This window comes from Solea senegalensis, linkage group LG7, assembly GCF_019176455.1.
Source record: "Solea senegalensis isolate Sse05_10M linkage group LG7, IFAPA_SoseM_1, whole genome shotgun sequence".
Classification (NCBI taxonomy): domain Eukaryota; kingdom Metazoa; phylum Chordata; class Actinopteri; order Pleuronectiformes; family Soleidae; genus Solea; species Solea senegalensis.
The window spans coordinates 22,619,234-22,635,689 of record NC_058027.1 but is presented as its reverse complement, the minus strand read 5'-3'; the positions used below and the strand labels follow the sequence as shown (position 1 = coordinate 22,635,689).

General features: G+C 40.5%; 1 long non-coding RNA gene across 2 annotated transcripts in view; it reads right to left on the bottom strand.

The window, feature by feature from the left end:
- LOC122772668 overlaps positions 1-16,456 on the bottom strand; it is a 217,753-nt gene that overhangs the window by 60,109 nt on the left and 141,188 nt on the right. The window lies entirely within an intron of this gene.

The following is a 16,456-nucleotide window of genomic DNA, read 5'->3' as shown; positions in this document are numbered from 1 at the left end:
TCTCTGACACATAATGTGTATTTAGTAGAGCTGACTGCTAAAATTGAGTTAATGTAGGTAATTATTATAGAGTGGTGATGAGTCTAAATCTTCTGAAATGTATTATCTATATTTCTATTCAACAACAACCAGGACGCGATGTACCGTATGTCATCTGTGCTATTTAAAAGTAAATAATGGTCTTTATGAGAAGGTCAGACCAAATAAAAGAACCACATTGCTCTTTTTAACCTGTGAATAATTAATTTGGCTGTAACGCAGACTCCAGAATGGAAATTTTATAGCAGGGTTAAGTGGTGGTGATGTAAAATCTCTAAAAAAATACAACACCGCAAGGGCTAATTTAATTAATCTTGGGATTTTTGCTAAAGACTTGCTATTTGCACACGGTCAATGAAACACATGTTCACTTCATATCTGTAAAAATAAGGTAGTGGAAGGACTATTCCATTTACAACAAACTATTTAACAAAGTCTAACAATAAACACCACTGTTTTTCATTGTGCTGGCGTGTCTGCTCGTGTGGCAGCCGGGGCAACAGTCAGTTCCCCTCTGAACCTTCCTGCAGGCGCACAAACACACACACCCTCAATTAAACCAAACACAATAATTAGGGAATCTTTTACCTCTGCATATCATTAGTTCCCTAACGGAGAACATCCTGATCAATAATTACAAATGGCAGGTTCATAAATAAATTAGTCCTGCTGATAAGTGTGGAGCACCACTCAATTGATCAAAGTGAAGTGGAAATCAGAGTGACACCAGAGTGAGGACTGGGATTGTAAAGAAAGTGTCAGTGTAAATGACATGAATACAAATAGTGTGATTTTTTTTGTATTAATAAGAAATATCTGACACGTTATAGTAAGAGGCAGCCTGAGGGTTTAGACATACGTACCTCCTAAACTCAGACCAGCAGATGTCAGTGTTGCCTTTGGATGTGTCTTTTGCCTTTTACTGTCTTTCATGCATTTTTCATTATTATTATTTTGCGTTTTTGGGTTCAAATCATCAATAAATTCACTATTTGGTGGCCCTGCTTTAGTCCTTAGAAGTCTGTAAAAAGCTTGGCCTGTTGAAATAGATTTCTACATTTATAATTATACTTCCAAACACATTAGAAGACGTGCATCTTGCCAGCAACAAATATTTCACATGCTTTCTTTATTCCAATATGGGCTCAATTTGATTTGGTCGCCGATGGAGTTTGGCCATAGGACGCAGACAAATCTGTATTTGAATAAAATCTTATTATATTATATTATATTTCAAGCCAAAGTTATAGACCGACACATGTTATAGTGTTGAGAAAAAGTGTTGTGCAAAAGTGTCCATGTTTAGATCGTCTTGTCCTTTGAGTGTGCATATTTTGGGCGGGTGTGTTTTTGTGCATGTGTGCCTGTGTTGAGAGAGGATGGAAGTGTTTATAATAGGGCATCTTAGTTAATTCCAGTAATGTGATCCAGCCTCCACTAAGCTGACAGTTTAATAGCTATTATTTGTGTCACCCCTCCCTCATTACACTTGAGCAGTAAATTGCTGCATGCAGGAGACGGTGGTGTGACTGGCATCTTATCTTTCAATATGGTGTCTATTGTTTTAATTAACTTAAAGCAATTGTGACGTTTATTGCTTCAAAAGTCACTTGTTAATGGCAGTGGAAGGGGAAAAAAACAACATGGAAGTAAATTATAATGGTTTACATTACATAAATAATTTGCAAACCCTCTCCTAATGATTACACATTATTCTCCCACTGTGTCAATGCATTTGAATACATCAAAAATGAGATTTCCTCGGTGATGCAAGGTAAACACCCTCAAGGCAATGCATTGTTCCATTTCTCTCACTCTCAATTTAATTATCATCTCCTTCTTCATGAGTGGGTTTGTTATGAAATCTTTCATGAAATGAGATAAACAGATTTTTAACACTGAGGCTGCAGTCTAGTCGCCACTGTGTTTGAGCCTGCAGTCATCACCCTGTCCGTTTGATCTGTGGACTCACTCAGATGTCTTTAGCAGAGTGTAATCATGTTTCTCATGATGTCACTGGCCGTTCCTGTCATTAACTTGCCACCAGCTTGCCAGTTTGGGGAACATATTCCGTGTTAGGGCGGCGCATGTGTTGCATACTCTGCATCCAGCCACTAAAGCTGTATCTGTCTCCAGCACACCAGTTTGTTCTGACAGGCCTGCCACAATGATGACTGCTTCAACCAGATGCAGCAAAGCAACTTGCCAGCCAACCCTGACACGCCGTCAAAAGGAGCAGCCAGCCGTCTTCACGAGCCTTCGTCTGCCCCGTCAAACCTCAGAGCCCATCTCATCCTGTGACACAGGATGCACTCTGTGCTGAGTGCATCCTCTGTCGCAGCCTTATCTGATAAAAATGTACTTGCAAGTTCATCGGCTATGAATGCTCTTGAATTATCTGCAGGGATTTTCAGCCTCACAGTCCACTCGCTGTCGTCGTTTCACAAACCATAAGCAACCGCCCCAATCAGCTTTGGACTGGCAGATCATGGCAGTCATGAAGTCTGAAATATTTAAAGACGCGGGATGCGGGAACCCACCAATGCCTCCCCGACACATCACGGACGCCGATCTCATTCAGCGTGCTAGAAACTTGACCTGCAATAACTCCCGGCCACGGTGTGACAGTGGCGACAGTGGTTCTTCAGAGAGAAGAGGAAAAAGTACAAAACAAAGACAGGACATCAAAACAGGTAGAAGAGAACGCGTACAGATCTGCTTCAAAAGTGCACTAAAGTTAACCTAACCTAAATCTATTCTGGTTTTGCTGAATATTCCCTGTGTTACTGTAATATGCGTGTTTTTGGGAGTTCTTGCGAGACATGATTGTAGAGTAGTGTGTGATCTGTCACTATATGAGATGTTTAAACTGCCATCTAATATAATATTCTTATACAACATATATAATAACATAATATAATCATAATAGAACATCTTAATATTGAGACACAATTTGCCATCAACTATTAGTTTATTCTGAGTTGACCTCTATGTATTTTAAGATGTAATCCATTACTTAAAAATAACCTCTTAATTGCACTCATTTGTGGTAGCATATAAATATCATTATATTTATACTTCTGGTTCGTACTGTAGTGAGGTTTATACTGAGCAAATAATATGAGAGTGTAATTAATGTGCAACTTCCTTACGTCCTTATTTCCAATAAGCAGTGATTAGGAGGCTATTGATGGACAACAGTTAATGGCTGAGTGTCGCAGTATATTGTTAATGTGTGGTGCAAGTTTCTTTTACAACTGCAATTAGGTGTGAACATCTAGAAATGTGTAGTGAGTATACAAAGCTAAATACAATTACTCTGTCACAGTTATTTTTGGCCACTGGATTTGTCATTGAACCACAAGCATTTTGGGGTAAGACGTGGTTTTACAGAATACCGGATGAACTGCCTTCATAAAACATTGCTGTAACAGGACTCCAGGATCTGGATACAGTGACAGGACAATGAGGCAAACACAAAGGCCATCCTGATGGCAAGTGACAGCAAAATGAAAATTTCTACCATCGCCAAAGAAAAGGATATCGAAAACAAATATAATTGAGTGCCTACAAGCTTTTTTTCTCAACTGTCCACTTCAACATGTGACTGTTTGTTCCTGCTGCAAAAACTAGTAGAAATGCTGAAACCGAAAGAATTCCTAGGTCAGAGGGACGGAAGCAGATTTCTTACCTAAGGCCATCGTCAAGCGTGATGAAGACTGACGTGCATCACCACAGGCTTTCGTGTCCGATAAGAACACCTGTCTGACTCTCTGGGTGAAACTGGACTGAAGAATGCCATTGCAAATAACATTTCACCTGCCATGTTGACTCAGAGGAGTAGTGGCATCACGTATACCATAGAAGACATTCTGTATTATTCATCTTTTTGGGGATAACAGCATGTATGAGGATTAAACTCATGAAATGTTATTGAGTAAAAACCCAGTTGTATGTTTGTGTGCTGCGGCTGTTGAGAGTCTCTTAGTATTTGACTTTGGAAAGGGGTGGGGGCGCGGTGGGGGGGGGGGGTTATGTTAATGGATCTATGAATGGATCTCTACCACATCCTGTTTACAAACTTCAGGAGCATACAGGAAAGGAAATGTTGGATGAAATGAGAGCGCCTCATTTGAGCAATATTGTATACAGAAATATGCAGGGGGGGGAACCCACAAACCACAACAGCCATGCTTGATGAAATTACAGACAAAAAAATGGTCTCTGATGAATTGGCACTTAATTACTGCTTGATTAGCATAATTATGCATGTTAATAGCATCTCAAATGAATTGCAGTTGTCAGGGGGAGGAAGCATCTGTAGTGGCGGCAGCCTGATACATATTTTCTCCTATCCAACAGCGTTGTCTAACTCTTCCCCTTAAGTGTTCACCATTAATCACTACACACTCCTTTTCCTTTGGAGTAAAATTTGGCATTTTGGGATAATTGGGCTATTATGGTGTGCTTGTCACATCTGTAATAGCAGGCTAACGAGCCCCCTCGTGTGCTAGTATTCAGAGATGATGGCAGAGCATGGGCACTGAGTGGCATGGCAGGTAAAGATATGGCCCAGTCATACTGAGACATATGATCCTATTATTTTAGCTATTACCATACATCATTATACTAACATCCCAAATATAGGCTAGATTTACAGTTCCACTCTGACGTGGACTGATGAAGACTGATGTGTGGGTGTATGTGACATGTCAAATTTTATTGTCTTCAGAAAAGAAAAAAACACTACAGGGTATAAATTCTCCCCAGTAGCATACACAAGACTCCATCGCATGAAGATTTAAATTCCAATACAAGTCACTGAAAAGTGTCCAAACTGAATTTAAACACCTGGCCAAGGCTCGCACAGATATCTCTACTGGCAGTGAGTGGTGGGAACAAATGCTTCCTTTAACACCAACACAACAGAGTTAACAATGAACCATGGGGCGACATCATCCATACTACTAAAGACACGTTCCTGTAAAAGTGATGAAAATGCTCTGCATGTTTGTTTCAATGTAAACGGGGAGCTCACTTAAGCACATTTCTTTCATTAGACCGATGACTAGGTCATCAAGTTTTTATTCAAAGCTGATCGTGGACTCGCGGCCAATAAGTCAGGATGTCTTTCTGTTCTTTCTGCCCATTAAGACTAATTCGCAGCCCTGCACTTTTCAAACTACAACAGAGCCAGCAGCGTTTTCAAACTTCTCCTTTTTGGGTGTTAAATATCTCCAGAGTATTGTGGAAGGCAGGTATAACCGCAGCACGTGTAATGAGCTGTAAAAGGCAAGATTTCAGTCAAATTTGTCACTAGATAAAGTATTTTTCTTGACCTAAAAATATGTGCTTCTGCAGTCGTTGCTCATAAAGCTATATGGTTCTATAGTTCCTCAGAAAACTTGTCCCAAGCAGTGCCTCGCTGTAGAGTGACAGACTTTTTTTTTTCGAAAACCTTTTATGCCGTGAATTTGAATCTTTTGTCTTGCAGGAATCAATGGCGTGATGGATTGCATTGATATCCCTCTCTGTGGCTTGCATCACAGATCCTAGAGATGACACAACTAATTTGATGGTAAACATTTCCTCTCACTGCCACTTCATCTGGCTCCTTATTATTGGCAGACATGGAGAAGAGACGGGGAGAGAAGAGGGAGTCTCAAGGTTGCAGGTGGCAGCCAGGAACACTTATGGATTGAGGCAAAGGGCATGGTCTGAGATGAGCTTTGACTGCCTCATTAGGAATTCTCCTCAGGAGTATATTGCATTTGTAATCATCTCTAATCGCTATTTGTTTGAAACTGTGTCACCGGTAACAGTTTTGAGAGTGAACAGCAAGGATAAAAGATACTGATTTGGTCAAATCAAATCAAAAACTCACGTAAATAAATAACTGCACCAAAAAACCCACAGATTTAAGCCAAAAGAGAATGAATCGCAAGCTTTAAGTTGGTGTAATTTGTATGTATAAATGGCGTCGCCACTGTGTGGCAGAGAGTGTTGTAACTCAGTGACGCCTGGTGGGCCGTCATTACCACAGACAGCCTGTTAATGCCCTAATGGCTCATTTACATTATTGATGAGACAACCCCGTGTCACCATAAACACAGACTATTTAAAGGAAATAATTTTATGCAAACTACATATTGATGCACTAATGATCAATTGGCCCTTGTTTTGTGTGTTAATAATATGCAACTGTGGCAGAGTGAAGCGCGTCCTCAATTAGAGCGTTACTCTGAGTGCTGCCTCATGGCTCAAACAAGTAGTGTGACTGCATCATTTGTTCTGCTGACTAGTGGCAGAGCCGCAGAAGTGTCTTCGAGGAGAGGTGCCACATCCTTGACTCAACCTCAGACCAGAGGATGATTCATTCTGACTGAAGTGAATGAGGGTCGTGCACAAGAAGTGCTTTTTCTAACATGTTTTAATCTACAGCCCGTCCATCATCCATCCTGGCTCAACCATTCCATCAACCTTAGCTCAAATTTTAACACTCACATCCTTTTAAGATTATTGAATAAAACATTTTACTCATGAGATAAGGAAAGGTCATTTAAGAGTTAAGAATAAACTAATGGCTCAATCCACCAGAGGAATCAGGAACTATCTAACTTTGGTCTTATAATAATAATCCATAGAAGTAGTAGAAGTTGCAATTATTACATAGTGTGTATTTTTTGTCATATAGTGGGGGCACGTGGCTAGCACTGTTGCCTCGTAGCATGAAGGTTGCCAGTTTGCATATGGTTGTTCTCCCTGTGTGTGCTTGGGTTTTCTCCAGCTTCTCTGGTTTCCCCTCACAAGTCCAACAATATGCAGAGATTACCTGGACACTCTAAATCGACCATAGGTGTGAATGTGACAGTGAATGGTTATTTGTCTCTATATGTTGACGCTGCAATGGACTGGAGGCCAAAATATCAGTTGAGATTTGCTCCAGTGGCCCCCGCGACCTTCATGTGGAGGATAAAGCAGTAGACAAAGAATGAGTTGATGGTTTAGAGCTTGTATGTCAAGATCACACATCATCAAACATCTCTGCAAAAGTTATTGCCGTTATTGCCATAAATGACGTGCTATTTCCTCCGGATTCAGAATCCGATGGTATTTTGTTTATGCTTACATCTTCTTAATACAATAAATTAGTAGATATCTTTGCAAAGGTCAAAGAAGATAAATTTAAAGATCTGATTGTTCATCCACCTCAACTCTTTGGGGATATCTCTTTTCTCCCAAAATACAATAATCAATATTGTGATCAATTACATTTGTTGTACACACAGTGATGCAAATGGGGCCTGCCAGGGCTGTTATTGTGTCCCTGACAAATTGGGGACATTGTTTGCATGCAGGTGGAGTGCCTGTCTGCCACAGAATAGAACACAGCACACCGGGTGACACGGAGGATTTGTCTTTCTGATTGATTGGTGTCATGCTTAAATGCTCATCAATCTCTTGATTTCTAAAAGCTATTCCTGAAAGAATTAACCCTGACATAGATCCCGGGGGTTTGGGGCAGCAAAACACAGCACTGTAAACTTCGACAGTAGCTTCCTTTACAGAAGGTTCCGTGGCAGAATATCGTCATATTGACTGCGAGGAGACGCTGGGGACGTGCTTGTCTGTGTATCATCATTTATATCTATGACCTACAAGGTATATGGATGTCAACACTTCCCATTCAATCAAAGATAGATGGCCATTAAAGTCCCCAAATACTCCTCCAGAGCTCAGAGTCTCTTGGCTCAAAAACAGATTTTTCCCCGGAAAAACAACACTTACATGGAACTCACGTTTCACCCAATATTTTCGGGGAAGATTTGTGCACTTACACATGCATTAAGATAATGTCTTTCTTAGGGGCCAGACCCAAACGCCCCTTTGCCCCTTTTCTTCCCTGACAGGGTATCTATGGCAGTGTCTGCCTCTCTAAATTAAGAAGCCCATAAAAGAGCTCCACTTTCATCTCAATCATAGGGTGAGGACCGATCGCCACCCCATAGGGCCCCTCGTAGCCTGCTGAGCCCCTTTTAAAATGAATTACCTCTGTCTTCACTAGTGACCACAGATCCTGGTCAGATTGATAGCCAAGTATAAATGTCCCTCTTCACTTTTGGCCCTTACATATATATCAGCCAGGGGTACGGTCATTCATCATGCATACTGCTAGTATTAAGTATGCTGGCTGCTACCATTAGGATAACATATAATAATGTAAAAGGCTTTAAGAAGGGGGTGGGTCTCAGAAGCAGCTGTCACAGGCACAGATTTAGACCGACTTGAGGTAATTTTATTATGGACGGTATCGTAATTCCCCCTTAAATGCTATCTGGGACTGTTACAAACTGAAGTTCTGGAAATGTGCGGCACATGCAGTAATTTATTTACAGATTGTTAATATTTATAGTGCATGTACAGAATGTAGCACTTACACACAGACAAAAAAAAACCTGTCCATTTACCCCTGACTCTATACTACTCCCACTTTCATACGTCATAATTGACAATGTCAGAGATAAAGCAACACAATGCAGGACTTCAACCTTTTGAATAATGTCTCCAAGATTATTTTGATGGTATATCAACTTACAACAGGGTGAATGTGACCTCTGTCAGAGTCTGAAACTACAACATTCAACTTTACAGCATACATTCTTTTGTTTTGGTCTCATCAATGTAATCGTATTTGTATAAACTGCTATAACATAGGCAATTGTAGCTGGTTATTTGTAGATTAGACGTCCTGCTTCAGAGTTCACTGACATCACTGGCTTGTCATACCAGCTGTATATTTGACGACAAATAAAACCATTGTTGGGGGGGAACCTGAGCGCAAATCCTACATTGTATTACTGTATAATAATAATAATAATAATAATAATAATAATAATGATTATAATAAGGTGCTAAACAAAAACTTGGCCATAAGCACATAAGTGGCCTGAGTCTTTGATGATGTGACATCAACACGAGTCCAGCTGAAGGAAAGGGAAAGAGACAGAGGTTGTGACTGTGTCCCAGATGACAAAGTGTCACACACTGGTTGCTGTTCTCTGCAGAGTCGCAGCCTCTAAGATGCCTGTCTGCCAGAGCTTTTCTTAGGTGTGAGACAGCTGGTGTCACAACTGAAGACCAGGGTTGAAGTGCTGTCACACTTGGAAGGAATCCACAGCTGAAAATAGTGTTTAATGACCAACTTTTGCTTTTTTTTTTAAGGAGCATTGCTTTAGACTTTGGTGGTGTTTAGATGGTGTTGAGCACATATTTCCTATTATTGCTTGCCAAAATGACAATGTCCATAGATGGCAGAGAGAAAGAAGGGCATCTGGTTATTTCATACATTTAAAAAGGCAATGACGTAAATGTTCCTTGTGATTCCAGGTGTGATTAGATGCCACAAAAGATGCAAATACTTTTCCTTAGATCACAGATTTCAGCGTGGGTTTTCTATCACCATTCCACTTGCATTCAGTTTTAATATCACAACTATTAAGGCAACAAGTTGTCTATTTCTCCTAACCCTAAATTATGGTTGGAGCAAGTCTACTAAACAATATTGAAATAACGCTGATGTACAGTTAAGCAATTTTTAATGAAAATCCTTGGGAACAAGGCGGCCTTGTTTGCCTCGCTTTTAACGCTGGAAGTGTTGGTTGATGGGGGAGGAGAAAAGAGGCTCCATATAAATGGGAAATTAGCAGGGAACATCGTCAAAAGTAATTAACTCCCCTCCTCACCACTGTCCATTAGCCCTGACATGATGACACGGGAGGAAAAAACCTTCATGTCAACTCTGGCAGCCGCCTGCGCTGATCAGATAAACATTTTTTGTTTTGTTTTGACGCCTGATTACAAAATGATTAGCCAGCGTGCCTGTCTCCTCCTTACCCTTCACCTCCCCTGTGGCTTGATTGACAGACGAGGTGATATGCTGTTGGGTCTGTGCAAGCTGTCCACCATCCTTACTGACACACACACACACACACACACACACACACACACTTCTTCTTTGTTGGTTAACATGACTTTGGAGCTGGAGAAGTGTGAATTACGCTAAGTTCTCTTTTAATCGTCACAGGAAAATGTATGAATGTTTAAATATACAGTACATTCGGATCAGTTGTGTTGTTTATCTACATAATGTACATGCACAGATGTTTATATGTTAACTGAGAATGGTTTAAGAAAATATCAGTGAAGTTGTAATAGGCAGAATCGCAGGAAAGACAGCGACATGTCTCACACGTGACCCAAGGCAATCCCACCATCTCTGAACTGCTCCACCCAGATTGATGCACTTTTTGAGGCTGCTTTATGGAGTAGGTAGTTGTTACCAGTGCTGGAATAGCAACCTTTCCAACAAAGGGATGTGTAAGTGCAAGCTTCTTAGTAGAACAGCCATTTGGGGGGCTGGAAAAGGAGGTGCAGAGGTGTAGAACTCACATTTACATTTTGCTTAAAGCTTATTATGGAATTATTGATTAATAACACAGCAACTTAAACTACAGCCCCCCCTCCCCTTTTCCCGTTAGGGGTTTACCAGTCTGTCATGACCCTGTGGTTGATCATTTACCAGAAATCTTGTTTGACACTACTTTTACACAACTTAAGATAAGGCACTGATAGCCTCTTGGTAGAACAGTGTCATAGAGTACAGTCATGCATAAGCTTATATTTGCTCTAGTGTCAGCCTGCAAAAGTCATGCAATTGAACAAGAGTTGTTAGTGGCGTTCAAGAACAGCTGCGCTATCCAGTTGTTGAGCTAAAACCGAGGAAAGGATTTGATTTGATCACTGATGGAATAATGGATGACGACCATGTGATTACTCGTTTAGATAAGAGCGGATAGAGCACAGATAGATGCCCTTGTGTTTGTTTCAGTAGCAGTGGGAATGTTCATTGATCACCCATGAGGCTAGAATAGCTCATATTTTGATAAGGATGAGATAAAAGCACGATAAGGACAGTATCTAAAATCTTTGGCCGTATTGATTTACTGCTGGTGTGAGTGCAAATGACATTCCACCACCTCCTTCCTTCCGAAACCATTTATTGGATAGATACTCAATGTTGTTATGCATGTGATAAAACTGTGATTTGCCCTCGGTGCACTGTAATTATGTAAGAATATAATAATAATTTCTGTTTGCACCAAGATGACTCTACGCAAAACAACTATTTCTGCGTCCAACACTTTCCATTTCACCTGTAACTATTTTAGCCACTGAATCAACAACTTCAAATCAAAACTGACATTAAGGGTTCTTTAATGCATTTGCAGTATAGTGTATTTATGTAAATCTTATCCTCCACATGAAGCAGCTGGAGCCAATCCCAGATGACCCAGGGCGAAAGGCAGGGTGCACCCTGGACAGGTCACCAGTCCATCACAGGGTGAAAACACAAAGATGAATAACCAGTCACTCTCACATGTGACCAAATAACCTCTGCATGTTTTTAGATAATAGGAGGAAACTGCTCACGGGGAAAAAAATGCAAACTCCACATAGAAAGGCCCTCGTTCAGACCGGGTGGTGAACCGTGAATTTTCTAAATACGCCTTTCTAAATAAAAAGTCACCACCTAAAAAAACACACACTCTAATATTTTGTTGGACCACCTTTAGCTTTGATTACGGCACTCATTCGCTGTGGCATTGTTTCGATAAGCTTCTGCAATGTCACAAGATTTATTCCCGCCCAGTGTTGCATTCATTTTTCACCAAGCTCTTGTATTGATGATGCACTGCATACATGTGTGAAAGGTTACAGTTGTGTTTTCAGTTCAGTTTCTTATTATTTATAAAATGCTGCTAAAACATGCTGCTAAACTACTGCGTCTTCATTTTACCATCATTAGAGTAATAAAAGGCAATGTTTCAACTTTGGACCTAATTCACAGAAACTGTATCCTCTTGGAGGACAGCCAAGATTATTGCCAGGAGAGTGTTATGGTTCCATAATAGTAACACATTGCTGTAAAGTCATTATGTTCATAAATTGAATAGCCCCTTAAACTGGCTCGTATAAAGATAGCTGCATCCTGAATAAATACTGCGTGCATATTTATTTGCATTATTTTTGCAGCAAATCTCATTTACAGTTAAAAAAAATAGGTGACATTTGCAGTTATAGGCCGCGTTGTTTAATCAGCATTGTGAATGTTCGGGAGAATGAAGTCGATAGTTGGAATACATTTCGAAAAGACACTTACTTGATGTATCAGGTTTCCCTTTTCCCGAAAAACGTCATGAGCCAACCACGCTTCAGAAACGGTTGTGCAATCAAACAAGTGTTTATGATCGTTACGCCCTAAACCTGTAACAGAATCATGTGCTCGCACACATGCTTCTGTGCCTTGACCTTTGATTTCTCACATTCGAAAGCATGCGCTTGGTACTACTAAAAAATAATTAACCCAGTCATTGCAGGAAAAAAAAAATATTAATGAAGGACCTGCCCGTGTTGTTTGTTTCATACGATACTCAGTGTTGCTAACGTGCGTTTATGACCAAGGAAAATAAATAAAGTGGCACGTACTCTATCTGCTTAGAGACATCATTTATGTGCATTTGCCTTCAGAGATGTGGTGAAATCTTCAATATTCATGTTGAAGTGTGATGAAGTCATTGCTCGGACCAAGAGTGGTTCTCCCATTATTTTACAACATGAGTGGATACTCGGCTGATTATAAATCACCTTGGAAACACATGGTGATGCAAAATCCATAATGTGAACATCATGCTTAGAACCATATTTAAGCATTCAGGAGCACCGCTACAATTGCCTGTTAGCATGTATTTTGCATTTATTTACCAATTAAAAATGCATTTGGTATGGATTTGAAAGTACTATGCAAAGCTGCATTGCTCCTGTAAACAGATTATGGTCCTGGGGGACAGTGTGGTATTGAATGAATAAATAGGCCTACTATGATTTATGATAATGCATAAGAGAAACAGGGTTCCTATCCTCAGTCCCTTTACTCCATGTGGGGATTGGTCAGTGTATTAGCGTACTGCTACAGTGCTATCACCTTTCTTTAGTTGCAATCTTTGGTGATGCTCTACTATTTTTGTTAAGACCTTTTACTGAGTTCCATTCATTTGCACAGCCTAACCAAAGCCTTATCTTTAACCTTAATCATTACCAGTGTAATAATGCCTAAACCTAACCTAACTGCATTTCAGAGTCTCAGAAATGAGGTTCTGCCTTAACTAGACCAGGGTTTGGTCTCCAATAGTACTGTTCCCGAAGGTCAGTGTTGACACCAGAATCTTAAATCACCCTCATCTTAATATCATTACACTATGTTCACTCAGTCATCCATTTAAGGACTCTCATTGACGTCCTTACATTTGAACAGCCGAACCAGAGAGTCATTCCTAACTGTAAGCATAACTAGTTAATGCCTAACCTTAACCTAAGCACATTTCAAATCATGGCCCTAAACTGAACCAGTTCCTCAGAAATGACGATCTGCCTCAATAGGACCAGGTTTTTCGGTCCCTGTGAGGACTGCTGGTCCTGACAAGTTCAGTGTTTCATGCAAGAAAAGGTCCTCAGTAGGCACACGAGCGCACACACACATATACACTCTTTCAAAGAATATGAGAATTAGGTTCACTCTGGACTCTGATCCCTCAGCTTTGGTGTACACTCACTCAGCAGGGGCTGCACAGTCCATGTTAAACAGCGAGTGGATGAGAGTGCTACATGAGTGGGAGGGAGGTGTTCGTTAAGGCCTCTTTCATTTCATTTGACGGGCTGAATGCGCCTCAGAGCAAGGGGAGATTTGGGGCATCACTATATGTGACAGAAGAGATTACAGAGGTAATCCCGCCTGCTCACCAGGGAATCATCTAGTCTTAAACTTACTCTTATTAACTGTTTCACACTCACAGTCGGTGTAATTAACCAGTCTCTTAATTTACACACATTTGATTTAGCTTCAGTATTCAGCAGAGCAATCGGACTAAATATCTTTTATTCCATGGCTCAACTATGTTTCTTTCTAAGGCCTAGCTATTATCCTTTTAGCTGCGGGTTTGCAAGACTTTACAATTAGTTGTAATGTAGTTTTGTATTACAATAGGCCTATGTAGTAGTACACCTAATTACAAGGGCTCCTGCACGAGTCCAATGTCTTTTTTAAACCCACAGGCTCGTCAACCTGTGTTATAGTGAGACCTGAACTAAAGTGATAAAATGAGACTTGTATATCAGGTCTGTGGCCAAGTATTCATCCTCTGGAGTGACTTTTTTTTCATCCATTTTGCTCCTTTATCAACAAAAATACTACCAAGATTTATGAATTACAAAGTACTGTGGTCTGTGAGGCTGCCATAACTCAGTGGTTAGCACTGGTGTCTCATAACAATGAGTTGGATTCTGGGTTTCAGTTTACATCCATTCCCTACTGTATGTGAGTGTGGGTTCCATCCCACAATCCAGACACTGGCAGATTGGGATTAGGTCAGTTGGAGACATTACATTTAAATGTCAGTGTAAATGGATCCAGTGTAAATTGCTTGTATGCTGGTCATGTGATAGGCTGGTGACATGTCCAGGGTGTACAAGCCCAATGCCAGGGTTTGGCTCCAGATCTCCCCACATCCCTTCAAAGATAAGTAGCCATAGATAATGAACAAATAGACGTAACCAAAGATTTAACCAATAGATTTTATGGAAAATGAAATCTTTTAAGATGGTAAGGCACCATAATACTCAACATTTAGAGGTAAATTTGAGATGAACTGATCAAAAACTGCCAACTTCTGACCAGGTCAGATAACTGGAAAACCATAGACAGACGAGCAGAGAACAGAATCAGCAGTAAATCACCATTAAAATAATATGTGATCCATGCTGGCGAGTGTGCAGAGATTTATTTGAATTCAAACACAAGACAGAGAGACAATTATGAGGAGGAGTTACCAAAGATACTTAAAGCCATGAACATGCTCAAAGCCAGGAGCCCACGTGAATAAGTTGATGATGTCAACCAGGACAGTCAGTGATAGATGAAGCCAGTGAAGCTGTATAATAGAAAATATTACAGTAAATGTATCAGACTGACAAAGCATCAAAGCAGTAGTGTTTCCTCTGGTCGTTCAAACGCAACGATTTCTTACTGTAATATATTGTACAGAGGAAGACGGCAGCCTACTATGATATCATTACTGCGGCACGGGTGTTTCCTCCTGCAGCTCCACGCTTTGAGAACCTTTGAAATGTAATTAGATCTTATCAGTCAGTTAAAAAGAAAATCCACTTGCCTGGGTCAACCTGTGCGTGTGTCATGTGATTACAACATTGTCCCGTGATAAGGGAGGCATTTTAGTACGGATGAACTTGTGGCCTTTGACACTGTACGATTCTTTTTTAATTATTTGCAAGTAGTCTAACCCCTCATGAACGTGAATAACAGTCATATATTATTCATTATTCATATACAATAAATGCAATCGACTATGAGCAGTTCATGTGGGAAGAGTCATGCCACCGCGTTGACGGTGTTGTTAAGCAACACTCTGGTCGCAGCGAATACGTGTGCAGTGTGTGATGACCGTATCACTGATCTGCTGCTTCTCGCACGCGGCTGTTATTTACACAAGGAGCGCGACTGCTGCGGACGCTACTAGATGCTCCCGCCGGCTCTGTGTTTTGGAAGGTGTCAATAAGTAACTGTGCTCAATAAAACGCAAGGATTCTACAACATGGCATGTTACACAACACAGCAAACATGTCACAATAAAAGCCTTGTTTTGTACTTAGTGAACAAAATGCAATTATTCTAAGTGCATTAAAACGTAGTAAAAGAAAAAGAATTGTTACTGAAAGAGGATAGTTTTGAGTTTTTGAACACTGTGAGCTTGAAATAAATGTGTGCGCGGGCTCACTAAAGCAAACACAAGAGAGACACTCAAACTGAAACAGGGGGAACTATGGATCTGTGGTGTTGACAGGAGCAATATCCATCAGGCAGAGCTGGAGCCGCCCTGCTGTCTCTCTGTGATTGAATTAGAGATGGTCTAGCATGGCCGCCAGCGACAAGAGAACCACAGGTGCTTCCTGTTGCCTTCACGGCCTTTGACAGTTCCCCCAAGTTCAAGTTTACCCTCATAGTTTCCTCAGCTGGATTAACATTTGAAGGAGGCAGATTAATTAAACAAGCGCGCACACGCACACACACACACACACACACACACACACACACTTCCATCAATGTTTAATAATTTAAATATGGTTTCATGTAGAAGAGCACATGTGTATTCCCACACATGTGATACACAACCCACACAGGAATATTGCTAAATTAATAACACTCCAATTATTCTGTAAGTGGTATTGATTGTCCACACAGAAATGAATGTTTTCCATTCTAAAGGGAATGTAAATTGGAGATGAG